The sequence below is a fragment of the Lycorma delicatula genome, chromosome 1, assembly GCF_047948215.1.
Source record: "Lycorma delicatula isolate Av1 chromosome 1, ASM4794821v1, whole genome shotgun sequence".
NCBI lineage: Eukaryota > Metazoa > Arthropoda > Insecta > Hemiptera > Fulgoridae > Lycorma > Lycorma delicatula.
In genome coordinates, this window is record NC_134455.1 from 360,642,099 (window position 1) to 360,658,463 (window position 16,365).

General features: G+C 32.5%; 1 long non-coding RNA gene across 1 annotated transcript; it reads right to left on the reverse strand.

The window, feature by feature from the left end:
- Positions 1-1,620: 1,620 nt before the first annotated feature.
- Positions 1,621-16,273, reverse strand: LOC142317240 (uncharacterized). Its single transcript, XR_012754685.1, has 3 exons — positions 16,005-16,273; positions 12,807-12,937; positions 1,621-1,801 (listed from the first exon to the last, which is right to left on the reverse strand). It is a non-coding gene; the product is annotated as an uncharacterized LOC142317240 (long non-coding RNA).
- Between the last annotated feature and the right edge of the window lie 92 nt (positions 16,274-16,365).

A 16,365-nucleotide genomic window follows, 5' to 3' on the forward strand; every position in this document is an offset into this window, starting at 1 on the left:
AAATTCCTTAATTGATTTGTGTGTATTGTAATTCTCTTGCCAACAGATTTGAACAGGAAACCAGTCATATTAAATTGTACTATGTTTTGAAGGACTAACTTTAATATGAACTACACTTTCTTTCTAAAGTTGTGACAGATGATGAAAGTTGGTCCTATGGTTATGACCTATAAATGAAACAATCAAGCCAGTGGAAATGAGAAGACAAAAATATGCATAACAAGTTCAAACAAAAAAATATAAATTAATATAAATGCTAATTTATATTTTTATGTGAATGGAATTGTTCAGAGAGAATTTTTTTCTTCCTGGACAGAGTGAATCAGGCATCTCAACTTAGATGTGTTGAGAAAATTGCATGATAGTGTGTATCAAAAATGTTGATGTGGAAGGTGATTGATTGGTTTCTGCACAATAGCCCTGCCCACCACGTCAAACCAGTTTTGTTGAAAATCAAGACAATCACTATCCCTCACTCTTCCTACTCATCTGATCTGACATATGCAACATTTTCTTGTTCCTGTGAATCAAATAAGAACTAAAAGAAAAGTGTTTTTGTACTTTACAGGAAGTTAAAGATAAATTGCTGTAGGGCTAGGTCAATATTTTTCTTCAGGAATTCTAAAAATATTTCTAGCTGTGAGAAAACTGTTGGGACAAGTTTTACTTACCATTCTACCAGTCTCTGTGGCACACTTAAATTTTCATCTGGAGGTCCTAGGTTTGAATCCTGGTATTTTTCATATGTTAAAAATTTCAATTTCATATGTCCTTGTACAAGTTTTAAGCTTATTGTGAATTGAGGAAGAATGCTATTTTTTCAGTGGAAATATCAGTTACCCATTACCAGTAGAAATAGCTAGTTATCAGAATAAATGAATAAATTACATCCTATATGCTTCTAAGGGGGCATGAATTGGCTTCCTTCTTTGTTGTGGTACACATTTCAGTATTTAGTAGGCTTTCTTTAACAATTGATAGTAGCACTATATGTATGTAAATATTTCATTATAAATATTCAGTAACTGCAATAATTAATGAAAATACTGGATTGTAAAAGCATCAATCCAAGACTGTGTTTAGCTTTATTGTCAATACTAGCAATGTAACTGAACAGAGACAAAGCATTATTTACCATTAGAAAAATTGTAAAAACGCTTCTGATTATTTCATTTCCCTTAATCTACCATTAGAGTTTGTAACATTAAGTATAATAAAATAGTTTTTAATTTCTAATGTATGGGGGATACCAAAAAATAACCAAATTTGTTTTATAAATTCTTTAATCATTTTATACAGTCTCATAAAAGCTATAAATTATATAGGGCAAAAGAATCAGTCTTTTCTCTCCTCAAATCCACAAAATGACCTTTGCATAGCTATTGCATTCATTGCAATAGATGTACAAAAGCAACAGATGAACAAAAGTGCACAAGGCTATCTATTGCATTCTGTTATATTTTTCATCAGCTTTTAGTCAAAGATTTATTATAGAAAATTAAATTTAATACAATTCAAGTAAGAAAAAATCTGATTCTAATATTATTAAACAATATCGTACAAAAAAAAAAAAAAATCAAAACAATTACATACAATTAGTATTAAGAACAAAAACTAGTATTATTTTTAATATTTTATTTTCAAAACAAGATACAAAATAAAAAAAACAATAAATTAATTTATAAAAATTTAAGTAGTATTAAAGTTTAAAACATTTGCTTTAAAAATAAATTACAGTGAAATACAGTGGAAGTGGAACATGATCTTTTATGCCATCAACTAACTCATTGTGTACATACGACTGAAAAAGAAAAGAATATGAACAATTTACATGATGTTAGAAATTTTATATATATATATATATATATAAAAAAAAAATAATAACTACAAGATGTTTAACTTAAATAAATTTTGTCTTTATCATCTTTTACTTTTGTGACTGTATTCCTAACACCAAATTTTTGTTGATGATTTATTTACATATGATTATCATTTTTCTATGACAGTATTACTAATATAAAATGCAAAAATACACCTAGTCACTGTATTATTGGTAGATCTGCAGCCTGTCTCATTCTTCTGTCATCTGTTCATTACTGAGATGGCTGCTTCCACAATTACAACTTTCATATTTATTTCCCTATCTCTAGAAGATAATTTTTTTTTGCCAAAAAAAATTCTAGTTGTGAGGTTGCTGGGTGCAAGTAATTGACTACTATTTATTTCTATGATTGTAACTTAATATACTGAAAAACACAATGCAACAATAATAGTAATAGGAAAAACAAACGCACAAAAAAACAAGGATTAGATACAGTCAATAAATCAGAAAAAAAAATTCATAAAGAGAACAGGGCATAGTAACACATTTGCAAAAAAACTGCAGATTCCAGCAAGGGAAGACTCAAGGCAGTTGTCGAGGTAATAAGTTGCAGTAAAACTTGAAGAATCTTTTATGCTATTAAAAAAAACTCCAAAAAGATCTGATATTCTAAGGGATAGTGCTACTAAAATGGGAGAAGTAATCAGCATAACTCTGCAGGGAGCTGAGCTCCCTGTATAATGATTACAGCCACCAAAATTAAAAGTAACTCTAAGTAATGGGATCAAATGAGGTTTTAAACATTATGGATGATTTTCTTCCTAACCACCAAATGTCTACATTCAGCAGAGTACAAGCAAGGAAATTGAGGTTTACGGGTTTTCTTCATAGGAGAGTACTCAAATATAATACAATTCAAAATGTCCAATAAGCGATTGAAATAATCCAAAACATTGGGTATATGAAACAAAACAGGGCCAAGCTGATTACGCAATGTGTTGAAAATCTTGTCAACATTACACTGATGAAAATCAGGTACAGCAAGCTGAACATTAGGCAGTGATCGCAGGGTAAGCAGGTTCTTCAAGAGAACAGGATTCACAGCAGGTAAAGTACAAAGAGAGTAGTTGGAGCTGAATACCGAATAAAGGGTAATATTATGTGCATTATGTGATTTATTAATTTGAGGTAACTCAAAAGTAGAAGCCATATGTATATATATATATATATATATATATATATATATATATATATATATATATATATATATATATGATGACCAGCAATCTACCACTTGTAGGAGTAAGTATAGGTGCAATCCAATCAACTTCAGGTAAATTGAAGTACAGAACTAAGGCTGACAGGTAGACATTACATCATCAACAGCAACACAAAATCTATCATATACGTCAGCTGGTTGATATGTGTCAGATTAAAATAAGAGAAGAGTTGGTAACAATTAATAAAACACAGATCAAATATAAAGAGCAGAAGTTTTAATAACTGTAGCATTTAACATAGGTAATGTGGTAATGAGTACTCCACTACCACTATTCTTAGAACTAAAGTTTAGAGATCTGTCTTTCCTAAAGACATCAAAACCAATGAGGCTCAACTCAGAATCATTTATATTGGGAGTTAAATCTGTTTCTGCAAGAACCAATATGTCATACACACATGCATAGATGGCTTTTTTAAATTCTTTAGGGCTTGTACAAAGCCCATTGACATTCTGCTAGTAGACATGTAGATTGGAAAATGTACAAATGAGAGATATGCATGTTTGAGATAAATGAATAGCCACAAGCAAAACTGGAGGTACCACTACAATTATCAAAATCATTTTTACGTGTCAGAAGAACAATGCGGCAGTATACTCCTCGAACAATCGTTATTTAAGGAAAGGAGGTTATCTAAAGAGAAAAATTAATATTTCTTGCTGCTTTTCTTGAGTGGTCCATGGCTACAATTATGGAAATAATAAAACTACAAATTAAACCTGCCTCAGCAATAATAAGGGTTTGCTGGTAAGGCTACTGAGCAGATGATGTAGATGCAGCCGAGCAAACTCACCTGTTCCTCCATAACTGGTTCAACTTCATCAACCCACAAATTGATGTTCACACCTTACACATACAGGGGATATGGACACAATAAATTTGAGAAACAAGAAACAATGCAGAATGACAAAACATCATTTGGAGACTTATTTAGCTAAATTTATTTTCAAAAGAGGTTCCCAAAGAATGCTCTATTTGATGAGGTATTCATAGGAGTAAATTGTGCATGAAATCGATTTTTTTATCATTTTTTTTTTACGGTACTTTATTTTGTTTATTCAATTTTTTGGCAATTTTTTACAATTTTTTGCAATTTTTTATTTTTGAGTTTGATTTTTCAACAAAAATTATTATGTTACAAAAAAGAAAAAAAGATAATTATATTATTATATATATATATAGTAATTTATTTATTTAAATATAACTATTTCTCCCTTTAATATTTAATCTTATAAAATATAATATTTTAATTTATAAGTGTTATATAAATTAAAAAAATTATTATATAATCTATACTCTTTTATATTTAAATAAAGATTTTAATTTAATATAGATTTTTATTTTAATGTAAAATAGTTTTTGTAAAGATAATCATCTAAAATAAATTATTTAATTAAATGCATCAATTAGATATTTAATTAAAATTGATTTTAATTTTAATTAAATATCTATTTCATAAGGATCTAATTTAAATTAACTTTTAATTAAATTAAATAAGATCTTATTTAAAATAATTTAATACATTGAAATAAATTTTAAAGTTCAAAAAACCAAAATTGGATTGTAGATAATAAGTGGATCGTACCATATAATCCACTATTATCAAAGATATTTAATACTCATATCAATGTGGAATACTGCACTCGGTGAGATCAATCAAATATATTTGGAAATACATGAACAGAGGTAGCGATATGACTGTTCTTCAAATATGTAATGAAAACCCGCATGATGAAGTGCTTCAATATCAGACAGGGCATTATATAAGCTTCAATGAAGCTTTTTGGCATACTTTTGGATTTGCCATTCATGAAAAATATCCAGCAGTAATCCATCTTAGTGTTCACCTTGAAAATAGTCAAAGAGCTTACTTTTCATCTGATAATATTCACTGCATTTTAGAAAAACTGTCAGATACAACACTTACCACTTTCTTTAAACTTACTATGCCAGAGCGACAGTTTCTCAAACTTCTATTATATTGTGAAGTATCCAGATACTATACATGGGATAACTCAAGGAAAAGGTTTTTATGACACCATAGAGGAACACTGGTACCTGAATTTCCAAATGTCTTTTTCATCCAACACTATGTCATGTGTTTACACTGTATATCTGGGTCACTTAGAGTTTTTATTTGAGGATACTTCTTCATCGTATTTGAGGACCTGAAAAATTTGTGGACTTACATACTGTAAACATGAGTTTGTTGCACATTTCAAGAGGCTTGCTTTAAACTGGGACTTTTTGAAAATGATGACCACTGCAAAGAGACAATGATTGATGCAGTTCTTACAAAATAACCTTCTCAACTTCAACAGTTACTTGCAATTATATTAATATGTTTATGCACCAAGTGACCCACAATCCCTATGGAATCAGTTTAAGGATGACTTTTCAGATGTTCTACATGAAAAAAAAATTCTAAATCCAGGCAGTTTTCGACAGCAAAATTTACAATTGTGGACTTATTTTGTTGGAAAATGTTTACATTGATAATGGCTATAAAACATCCGAATTAGGACTTCAACCACCTAAACGTGATGCTTTCAATGTGATTGAACTGGAGTTTGACAAGGAACAAATTACGATGAAAACAAACGAAGAAGATTCCTTTAGAAAAAACTAACAACCAAACAACTTTATGTTTTTAACATCATTATTGATACCAGTTGGGTAATCAAATGGATCTACATTTTTTTTTAAATGCCCCTGGTGGAACTGGTAAAACTTATCAAATTAATCTTGGCTGAAATACAAATCAGGAAAGGAATCGCAATACTATTGCATCATCTCGAACTGCTGCAACACTGCTGAAGGGAGGTCAGACAGCACATTCAGCTTTAAAGTTGCCACTTGATATTGACCATGTAGAAAAAGTTTTACATGCAATATTTCTAAACCATCAGGAATCGGATCATCAGAAAATATATCAATAAATATATTTTTATTGATATAGAGGCAGCATTTCCTTCCTTGTGTTGGAGTTCTGTCCTCTATGCTTTGGAACGCCGCAATGTTCCAAGAGCCCTGCAGGCCGTAGTAAGAGACTATCTGTCTAACCGTACGGCACTGTTTAAAGATGCGCACCTAGTTGTGAAAAAATCCGTCACCAGGGGAAGCCCGCAGGGTTCCGTTCTCGGTCCCCTGCTGTGGAACCTGGTGTTTGATGGATTTCTGGGGTTGACATTCCCAGAAGGGGTCACGGCCCAGGCTTTCGCCAATGACTGTCTCCTTTTAGTTCGTGGTAATTCACGACCGCAGCTGGAAAGTAGAGCGCAGGCGGCTTTGTCAACCGCCGAGGGCTGGATGGACATGCAAAATTTAAGATTTCTGTGCCCAAGACGAAGATTATGCTTCTGAAGGGTACAGATAAATTATCATGCAGTCGAAACCCCCACATTAAATATAAAGGCTGTGTAATCAGCCGAGTAAGGGTTCGTAAGTACCTAGGTGTTTTGTTTGATGATAAGTTGCTTTTTAGCAACCACATTAAGCAAGTTGTAGCGGACGCTGTCTCTGTGATGCACAAACCTAGAAGGATTGCTTGGAAAGACTACGGGCTGTCGAGTCGCCAAATGTACTTGGTGTACCGAGGTGTCTTTGAGAGTATGATTGCATATGCGGCGCCAGTCTGGGCGCACAGGTTGGATAGAAATAGAGCACTGCTTCAAAATTTAAGGAGTGCCCAGCGCAGAGCCTTAATAGTATGCACTGGTGTTTTTAAAACAACCTCCTACGAGGCTACCACCGTATTGGGAAAGGCTCTCCCAATCGATTTAGTGGTGAAAGTTCGAGCAGCCATGTGGAAGTTGCGAAGAGGTTGGGAAACCGAGGTATTTGGGATGTGGTTTCGAGCCGGGCTAGAACCGGAGCGGAACAACTATCACAATGCACCGGGTTCAAATTTCGTTCAGTTGCCCTTTTCCCGCCTGCGGAAGAGGCTATGGAGCCTCGCGATGGATGCATGGCAGCATGAATGGCACACCACGAATAAGGGAAGATCCCTGTATAGATTTATACAGGATCTGGGGGGATGGTATGCCTCGAATTCATTTTTAAGGGCGGGGGTGCCCATGTGCTCACCAACCATGTAAATTTGATGCAATATCTATTCAGGTTTCGCCTAGCGGCTGATGAGTTGTGTGTCTGCAGGGAGGTCCAGTCGAACGAACATCTGATGTTCGACTGCCCTGCTCTTGGGGCCAGAGACCGGGCCATCCTGGAACTTAGAGGTCAGGAGGAAAACTGGCTGCTCATAAACGGCGAGTCGATGTGGCAAGAGCCGCATTGTCGGACCGTGTGGGGGTTCCTCGATGAGGTTGCGATGTTCAACCGTCATCGTTAGATTTTAAATTTAAATGGGATTTATTGATTCCTATAGCGGAGATGTGGGAAGTCCTTATCTGAAATAATGGCTAGCCACCAGCCAGTAAAAGCTCCAAGCGCTTTAAATGGTGGACAGGCACTAGCTGGCTGACAGCGACCGAGGCGTGGCGGTTTAAATTACCGTCTTTTATTGTATAACTATATAGTTTTAATTGTAACAAGGGGTGCGCCAACCCGATTTAGTTTTAATGTGGACAAGTGAGTGGTAGGGACACTTAAGCGGGTGCTGTACGGCACCCTGCTTAACCGCTCACGCTAGTTAGGAGCATTTAGGATACGAGGTCGCAAATCTGTTTCTGAGGCACAGTAGCCGTTTTTTGGTACGGACATTTGGTCTATGCTCTAGGGCGACTGAATGGGGTGGTGGCGGGAGAGATGCCAGCTAACCAACAATTACCCAAAAAAAACCATCAGGAAGAGCAAAATTATTGAAAGAATGCAGTCTCATTGTTTGGAATGAACGCATGTCTCATCAGAAAGCTTTAGAAGCACTTTATGAAACATTACAGAATTTTCAAAATAACACATCTCTTTTTGGAGGGAAAGTATTATTACTTGCAGGAGATTCAAACAAACCCTTCCAGTTATACCAAAATCAACAGCTGTTGATGAAATTGACGCGTGTCTAAAGAGTTCATGTCTTTGGAGAGACATGAACTTATGGAGAGACATATGAGAGATATGAACTTATTGGAGAGACAAGCTTATGGTACTATCACTTACAACTAACATGCGAGTTCATCTTTCAAATGACTGCAACGCTAAACAATTTGCCTATCGACTACTAAGAGTGGGAAATGTAATTCATCTGTTTGATAATAATCCTATCATCTTTCTCAATAATTTTTGTGTTTGTATATAATCATCAAATAAATTAATTCAAAGAATTTTTCTGAATTTTGCTGAAAACTACAAAAATCATCAATGGATTCGAGAAAAGCTAATTTTGTTACCATACAATGAAGACGTTAACATTATAATTTCTAATAATATGAAACTCATTCCAGGACCATCAAAGATTTTTCTTTCTATGGATACTGTAATGGAGCAAGATGAGTCACTTCTGTATTCAGTTTTGAATTCAATCAACATCAATGTTGATTATCTTTAGCTGCCACATCACTTGGAGCTAAAAATAAGAAATATTCTTATGTTCTTGCGGAATCTGAATTTTCTGAAACTTTGTATAGCACTTGGCTATACATCAAAAAGTTATCAAGAAATATTGTAGAAGCAATATTTCTTACTGAAAAAAATATATGAGAAGGTGTATTCATACCAAGGATTCCAATAATTTCAACTAATTTTCCATTTTAATTTAACGTTTGCAATTCCCTTTAAGAATGTCATATGCAATTACCATCAGCAAATCACAAGGACAATCCCTAAACACTGCTGGATTACTATTGGAAAATAGTTATTTTGGTCACAGTCAATAATATGTGGTGTGCTTAAGAGTTGGTTCACCAAGTAGTTTATTCATTCAAGCTAAGAATCGTCAGACTAACAACATAGTTTACAAACTACCTAATTAACTACATGAGATAATAATCTTTTCATTTCTTTCTACTTTAATGTACTGTAATATATTTTATTTGATTTTACTTTATTTTTACTATTCAGTGACATTATCCAACATCCACAATGTGGTATTGCTATGTATAGCAATGTTATATATGTTACCACTATGTGGTAACATGCATATAAGTCAAAATAAGTTTTAATTAATTTGGTAATATTCATGGCTAATGAATAGAATATCAATAAAAAAATCTTACAGAGATTGTGGTTTAAATGTTTCCTTTAATATGCAAGTCGTTTACTCCACGAAAAAACTACTGCTGGGATGGTGAAGCCGGCCCAGTATTTTAACAATAAAAATATAACACTTTCCCTTCCTGAAGGACTAGCCGCTGAACCAGCTAATTAATTAATAAAAAAATATCTTTTCCATCGTGTTTAGTCTGTTGAACACAAAGATGTGTTAATGAACAGCAGGAGATAATGCAGCAAGTTCAATGCAGCTTGGGGCTTAGTACTTGATGAATTTCAAATCGCACAGGTTTATTGTGTAGTGTAATATAGCAAATATTTCATAAAGAAAACTTTTACCTAGTACTCTGCAAGTCATTCAAAATTTACTACCAGGAGACTTCAGTGTGTCAAAATTTCTGTCACTGGCTTCAGACAACAGTCACAAAGTAAGTTCTATTTCATTTATTGATGAAAGAACTTTTTCAATATTTTGAAGAGGTGGCATTAATAACTTACAAAATAACCATCAGTTTCAAAAATCCACTTGACGGTAAAGGTTTTTTCAGTAAAGATTTTTATGTTAATGCTTGGTGTTAATTATTAATGAGCATAATATGGGACTATTTATTTTTGAACATCGCTCTAAGTCAAATCTGTACTTAATTTCTTACAAAATAACTTAATATCTCTTTTAGAAGAATTCCACTACTAACAAGACAAAAAATTATTTTTTAACATGATATGCTCCTTCTCATTTTTCAAGTAGTTAGGAAATATTCGACTACAAGATTTACAAACAACTGGTTTGGGGGAGATGTACCAATTAAATGGTCTCTTAGATCACCTGACAAAGTGCCAATAGCCATATGAGCTCATTATCAACTAAAAAAGAAGAATTTTCAACACTGTTGAAACTACTTAAAACAATCCTGAAACAACATTAAGAAGAGACACCTGAGAAGTTTAAAATTAAGTATAATTTTGTGTTACAGTAAACCTTGTACAAATTATGAAAAATTTTATTTTTGAATTGTTAATAATCGTTATTAACAATAAAAATTATTAATTACTTTAATTCAATTAGTAAAGCAAGTAAAACAGCCCGAAAATAGTCAGATAAATAATTTTTGTATTCCACTTATATAATTTCAACCACAGGCTGATACCAATACACAGCTGTTTATAAACCTGTTTGAACAAATGATGTGTCATTTTGTTCTCAATAAAAACTGTATTTTATCTAAACATAATTCAATATAATAATGTAATAATAATATAATATTAACGATTAAAAAAATTTAATGCCCACCATCTTGGAATTTTCAAAGGTGAAATGTTTGAACTAACTTGTTTGTGGAAGATGTTGTTGAGTACATATATGCAAAATTTCATTAAAATGTCTTAAACTGTTCTTAAAATATAAATTTTTACTAGAAAATCAAAATGGAGGACAGATGAAAAATGACGCTAGATAGGCCATTTGAACATATGAACTTTTTTTGTCTATTTTGATGTCCTGAATCATTCCCATAATATTTTTTTAAAAATTATCCTTTATAAGAATACAACTTTCAGTGATTAGGGCTGTCTGAAATCAAATTCGATTCTGAACTAAATTGTAAGAACTTAGTTGGGATAGAACCAAATTTTTTTGATTTACCTGTTCAGTAATACTATTGACAGATATACCAGATCAGTCTGCTTTGAGGCTGAAAATAAGCTGATTAAATAAATACTCTAGGAATCGTTTGATCTGTAACTGCCAATTCAGAAATGATGATTTTACAAAGAACAATGAACTTTGCAGAGTTATGTTTTAAAAAATACATGTATGTACTCTGGATAGTAAAAATAACAACAAGGCTATTTACCAATAAAAAATGTGCAGTCTAAGGAGAAATTAGTGTGCTGCAGTTGTTGAGATATTACTACATCTGATACAAACTGAAAAAATCTGGCAAATACTGTTCAGGCAGCGCCGCTGTCTGGCACTAGGTGATATTGAATATTAGTTTTTTCTTCTTTTCAACATAATTTGTTTGTATTTTATTAAAGATGTGTTTTTATTCATGAACTGTTAGTGCATAACATGCAACCATATAATTTGCCTAGTTACCAAGCTTGTTGGATTCAATCTTATTGTATTATTGTAAGATTAAATTATGGCGGGCAGTATGTTGATCAGCTCCTGATGATTCATTCGGCTTTGCACTATTCACTCAGCTCCGTACTGCACATAGCTCCTGGCGGTTCACTTGGCTCCATCTACACTATATAAGCCAGCTGGTAGGTGTATTGGCATCGAGCCATGGCTAGATAGAAATTGTGGTGATTATTATTGAATGTTAGCAATCGGCAGAATAGTGACTGCACTGCAGTCAGTCATCTGCATAGGGTATGGGTTACCATGCAGCCATGAGGTGTAGCGCCGTTTTGACGAGGGTAGTTTTTGAATGAGCAAACATCACTGTCAATGGGATGGCGACTGCACTGCCGAGGGCATGGATTCCTATGCAACCATGAGGTGTAGTGGCATCTCAACGATGGTAGTAAGTGAAGTAAATGTCATGCGGGACTCTGCGATGGAGCTGAGTGGAAGAGGGAAGTCTGTCTTTCTCTCCCTTGTAGACCAGATCAGAGTCCATAAATTAACCAAGTCAGGGATATGAACTGAAGCTGAGTTCACTATGGGACTAGGAGTAAATTATCGTTGTTGCGAACAACATTTTTGATGGTATGTTGTTTTTCAATTTGCCTCAAAATATATAAGACATTTACAAGAAAGTGGCTCAGTAAAAATAGAACTCGGCGCAGGGGTGCTTCTGCAAACTCGGCTAGCTAGTTCAGAGGGCAACAACGTAAGACATTCAAGATGTCCAGACGAGGCCTACAGGAAAGGCAAAAGCTGAGTTTAAAAATCACCGATGTAAATGCTACCGAGGCATTTACATTGATGGCATCCCAACAAAGGCTGGCTTATTACTGTGAGATGTAAAATTAAGAGTGTGAAAGAACACTCCTGTTAAAGCACATCAGGATTAGGAACGGGGAGGGGTGGCGACTGGAAGCGTCACAAGGTGGGTGTCTTCCCCTATGGGGTTGGGATGTAAGCCAGCTCTACAACAGAATCTCAGTTTAGTCAGTCAGTCAGTCTGTCTGCAATCGCAGTCTAGTCAGTCTCAGTCCCATCTCGTTTTGTCTCAATCTCATATTGTCTTGAAGACTCATCTCGATCTCGTCTTGAAGACTCGTATTGTTCGGTCAAACATGTTCATACATTAAAACATATTGTTTAACAATGTAATACAAATTCAATTAAATCATAAAGATGTATTAAATTATAATTGTTAATTCGAATCAGTTTTTGTTTTATTCACAGTTTACTTAACATAAACAAAACAAATACTTTTTATTTTGAAAGTGAAAAAATTAATTTTAAATTAACCAATATTATGAAAAATAAACTTCATTAGTCACTAAATATTGTGTAATGAACTGTATTTTCAGTAAATAACAGAAAACGTTTAAATTATGAAAAAAAAACTTGAAATATTAATTACCAGCATTTCAAGGAATCTGTTAGTGCCAAGATATTCTTGGTGATTGCATTTATCATCACATAGCAATAATAAGACTGCTAGTGAATCAGTACAAGAATTGGATCTTATACTTCTGTTACATCATCATCCATCTGAAAAAATTCTGATCTTAAAAACAAGATATAATTTAAATATCAAAAACAAAAAAAATATAATCACAATATCTACAGAAAGAGTAGCTACAATGCAACTTGTAGTTGTCTAATTCTAAAGGAAGTCCTAAATAATGTAATTCTTAAAGAAAATTACAAACTTTTTTTTAAAATTAATATCCTACAACAATTTTAATCAAAAATGTGCAAAACCTATTTATTAATGTTTTGTTAATTAATTTATATTTCTAAATTTCTGAACTACAGACTAACAATCTGTTGTCTACTGCTCTATCACACTGAAATGAAATGTAAAGAAAACTAGTGAGGCAGATATATTCACAATCCCTCTTACTAACTATTCTCAGTAAAAACTATCAACTTTTAAAACTATGACTCGTAGATTATACATCATACCCATAACATTTTGGCGATAAAACAAGCACACAAAAAACATAAATATACAGAAATGTAAAATAAAATAAAAAAATAAATTGAAGGTATAAAATATAATTGTATGAAATAAACAAAGATTCTGAACACCCATGTGACTAAACTACAATAAAAAATAAATGGATACAATGTAGCTCTTAGATCAAACGAACATGATAAAATACATCATACATAGATTACAAATACCAAAAATACAATACTCATCAAGTAAATACAAACAGAATACAAAATACTTATCAAAACCAATGACCCAGGAATATGTAAAACAAACTTTACTCACTTGGCAAAAAATTGCAAAGTGAGTGAAGTTTGTTTTAAATAGGGTAAATAGGACAGAGATTCAAGAGTTTGTATAATAAGCTGATGGCGATACTAAGTGGTAGAAGTCTCCAAAATGGAAAAGTATACTGTTAGACAGTGAATATACTACATAGTTTGAAACCTGGAGTAAAAAATATACATTGACCTCAAACATTGAAGCTAATGTAGGGAGATGCTTTGTGAAATGATCATTCAGCATATCCTTAAACATCATAATAAGGTTGTGCTTTTATTCAGCATATATAAGTTGTTATTAATTGATTTTATCTTGCCAGAGAGAAGGTTCATCATACTTCAAGGAATGGTTAATACTAGGGCTAAATTAGAAAACACTGGTAACAAATTGAAAAACATTATGGGCAGGATATATATTCTATGAGCTGTTTGTCTAGCAGAGTAAATCACTTAACTATAATTCAAATGAGATGTTACAAAGTCTCTATAAAATTTAAGCGTGCATGTTCATTCTCTAACTAAATCAGTTACTGCTAATCACACTTAGATTATACAACATTTTTAAATATCAGAGGAATTCTCTCGAACATTTAATTCATCAAAATAAAGAGCCGAAAATTCTATATGCGACAATATTGAAATTTCTTGTAAATTTAACAATAATTTTGATGTATTATTCAAATGGAAATGAGAAGAGCACATGCATATTGCTTTAGAAGCTTAAAATTTAAACCCAGTTCTTGTAGCCTGATTTTCTAATGAAAAGCTGTCATAGCCAATAAGCATGATATACCGCAAAATCATCTACCTACAGTTAAAAAGGCAGGATTTTTAATTAATTTTATAATTTACTTATTGCTGTAGCGCAAAAGGTTACATTGAAGCTTGTGCCTTGTGTTAACTGTTTTCTAGTGTAAAGGTTCATAAACTACTGTCTCACTCAAATATGAAAATTTAGATTATCTAGTAAGACTGATGAGAACAGTGAAATATACTGCCATTTATACTCCACTTCTTTAATCTATTTAATGTTCATTAAGTCAGATCATATGTAGTTTCCAAATCAAAGAAGACAATGACCAGAGAGTGGAATACAACAAAGATATTCAAGAGATCTGTTTTGAGGGTGACCAGATAATCAATACAAAAACTTTGGAGACGATTAAAATTTGATGTGCTCTGACACAATAATATGTCTTCTTGCAACAGCTCACTAGTCTGTAATTTACTATTCTCTCTATCAGCTTATACAAAACACTTGTTAGATGTGCACAAAAGCAGCTGGAGGAGTAAGACTTCGGCTTACAATGTTTAAATAGTTAATAAAATTAATTTACTAATAAATATTAATGTAGAATAATAAACAAACTTAAATTATACATATTACACTTTAATTTACTTTTGTTTATTGTTATCAAACATATAAAACTGTTCTAATAACAATTTTTCAAACATTTTTCCAGAAATACAGGATACTGAAAATTAGTGCTGAGGCAGGAATAGAAATTAATGAAGAACAAAATCAGCAAAGACACAAAACTCTTTCACTTAAGTTTAATTTGGTACTAGGATGTGCATATTGCGTTATCTGACCAATGCTAGTAAAATAATGTGCTTGAACTGTCTACAGGATCTTTCTTGAGATAATGTGGCAATAATTCAACAAATTTTTTGTTCTTTAGAAACTAAAACAATAATAGTGCTTCTCGTACAAGTGACTACTGAACAAGGCATCTACCATTAATAATTTTGACTTTGTCACCACTGCATGTGGTGACAGCAAAGAAAAAATTTCTTATTTTTACATTATACTTCCTTACATATCAAATAAATAGTATAAGTATATGAAAGAAGGGATATTAAGAGCCCTTACTGTTAGATGAGTGGGTACTTTGGTAATTAATAGTGAAGTACCACGTATCTCTGTTGGGATATTATCAACATACATTAGTCTAAAATAAAAATTTGAAAGCAATGTGAACAATTCAAATACTTCTTTACAAAATATGTAAATTTATATTTTACTTAGATGATAAGCAACTATGGGAATGAAAATATTTAAAGAAGAAAGATGAAAAAATTATGCAGCTCACAGGTAAAATTATAGCTTCTTACAATGCACACAAAGAAAACGTAACAAATACTAAATTTAAAGTAATATTTTCATAGAATATAAATCAACTGGCAAGATTTATTTGGCATGAAAACCAGTATTTAATTCCTCATTGCAGCGGATATAGACAATGATAAACTTATTTTATTACAGCCATCAATTTCTTTCAATTTAATAAATCATACATACAAATATGGTTTACGTAATACAGTTATTAAAAATTACATAAAAAAAATTGTATAAGTTGTTTGTTGTACAAATGAAGCTTTTCTTCGTTTTACTGAAATTTTCTTAAAGTACTAATCTTTCTCACACCATCAGACATAAATGACCTATACTACCTATAATTACGTTAAATCACATCTTAACGAAAAATTAGAGCATAACGAAGATATAGGTAGAAACAATTTAATAATGTACAAATTCTCTAAACTATCGCATAATAATAATAATTAAAAGTTCACCCTCTGCATTACACAAAGTGCTGCTAGTTAGGGTTGCAGAAAAGCTGATCGTTGACATTGTAACTTATATTTTTCGTAAGGTTTTCACTACGTTTATACTTTCTACCCCAGGTCACAGGTAA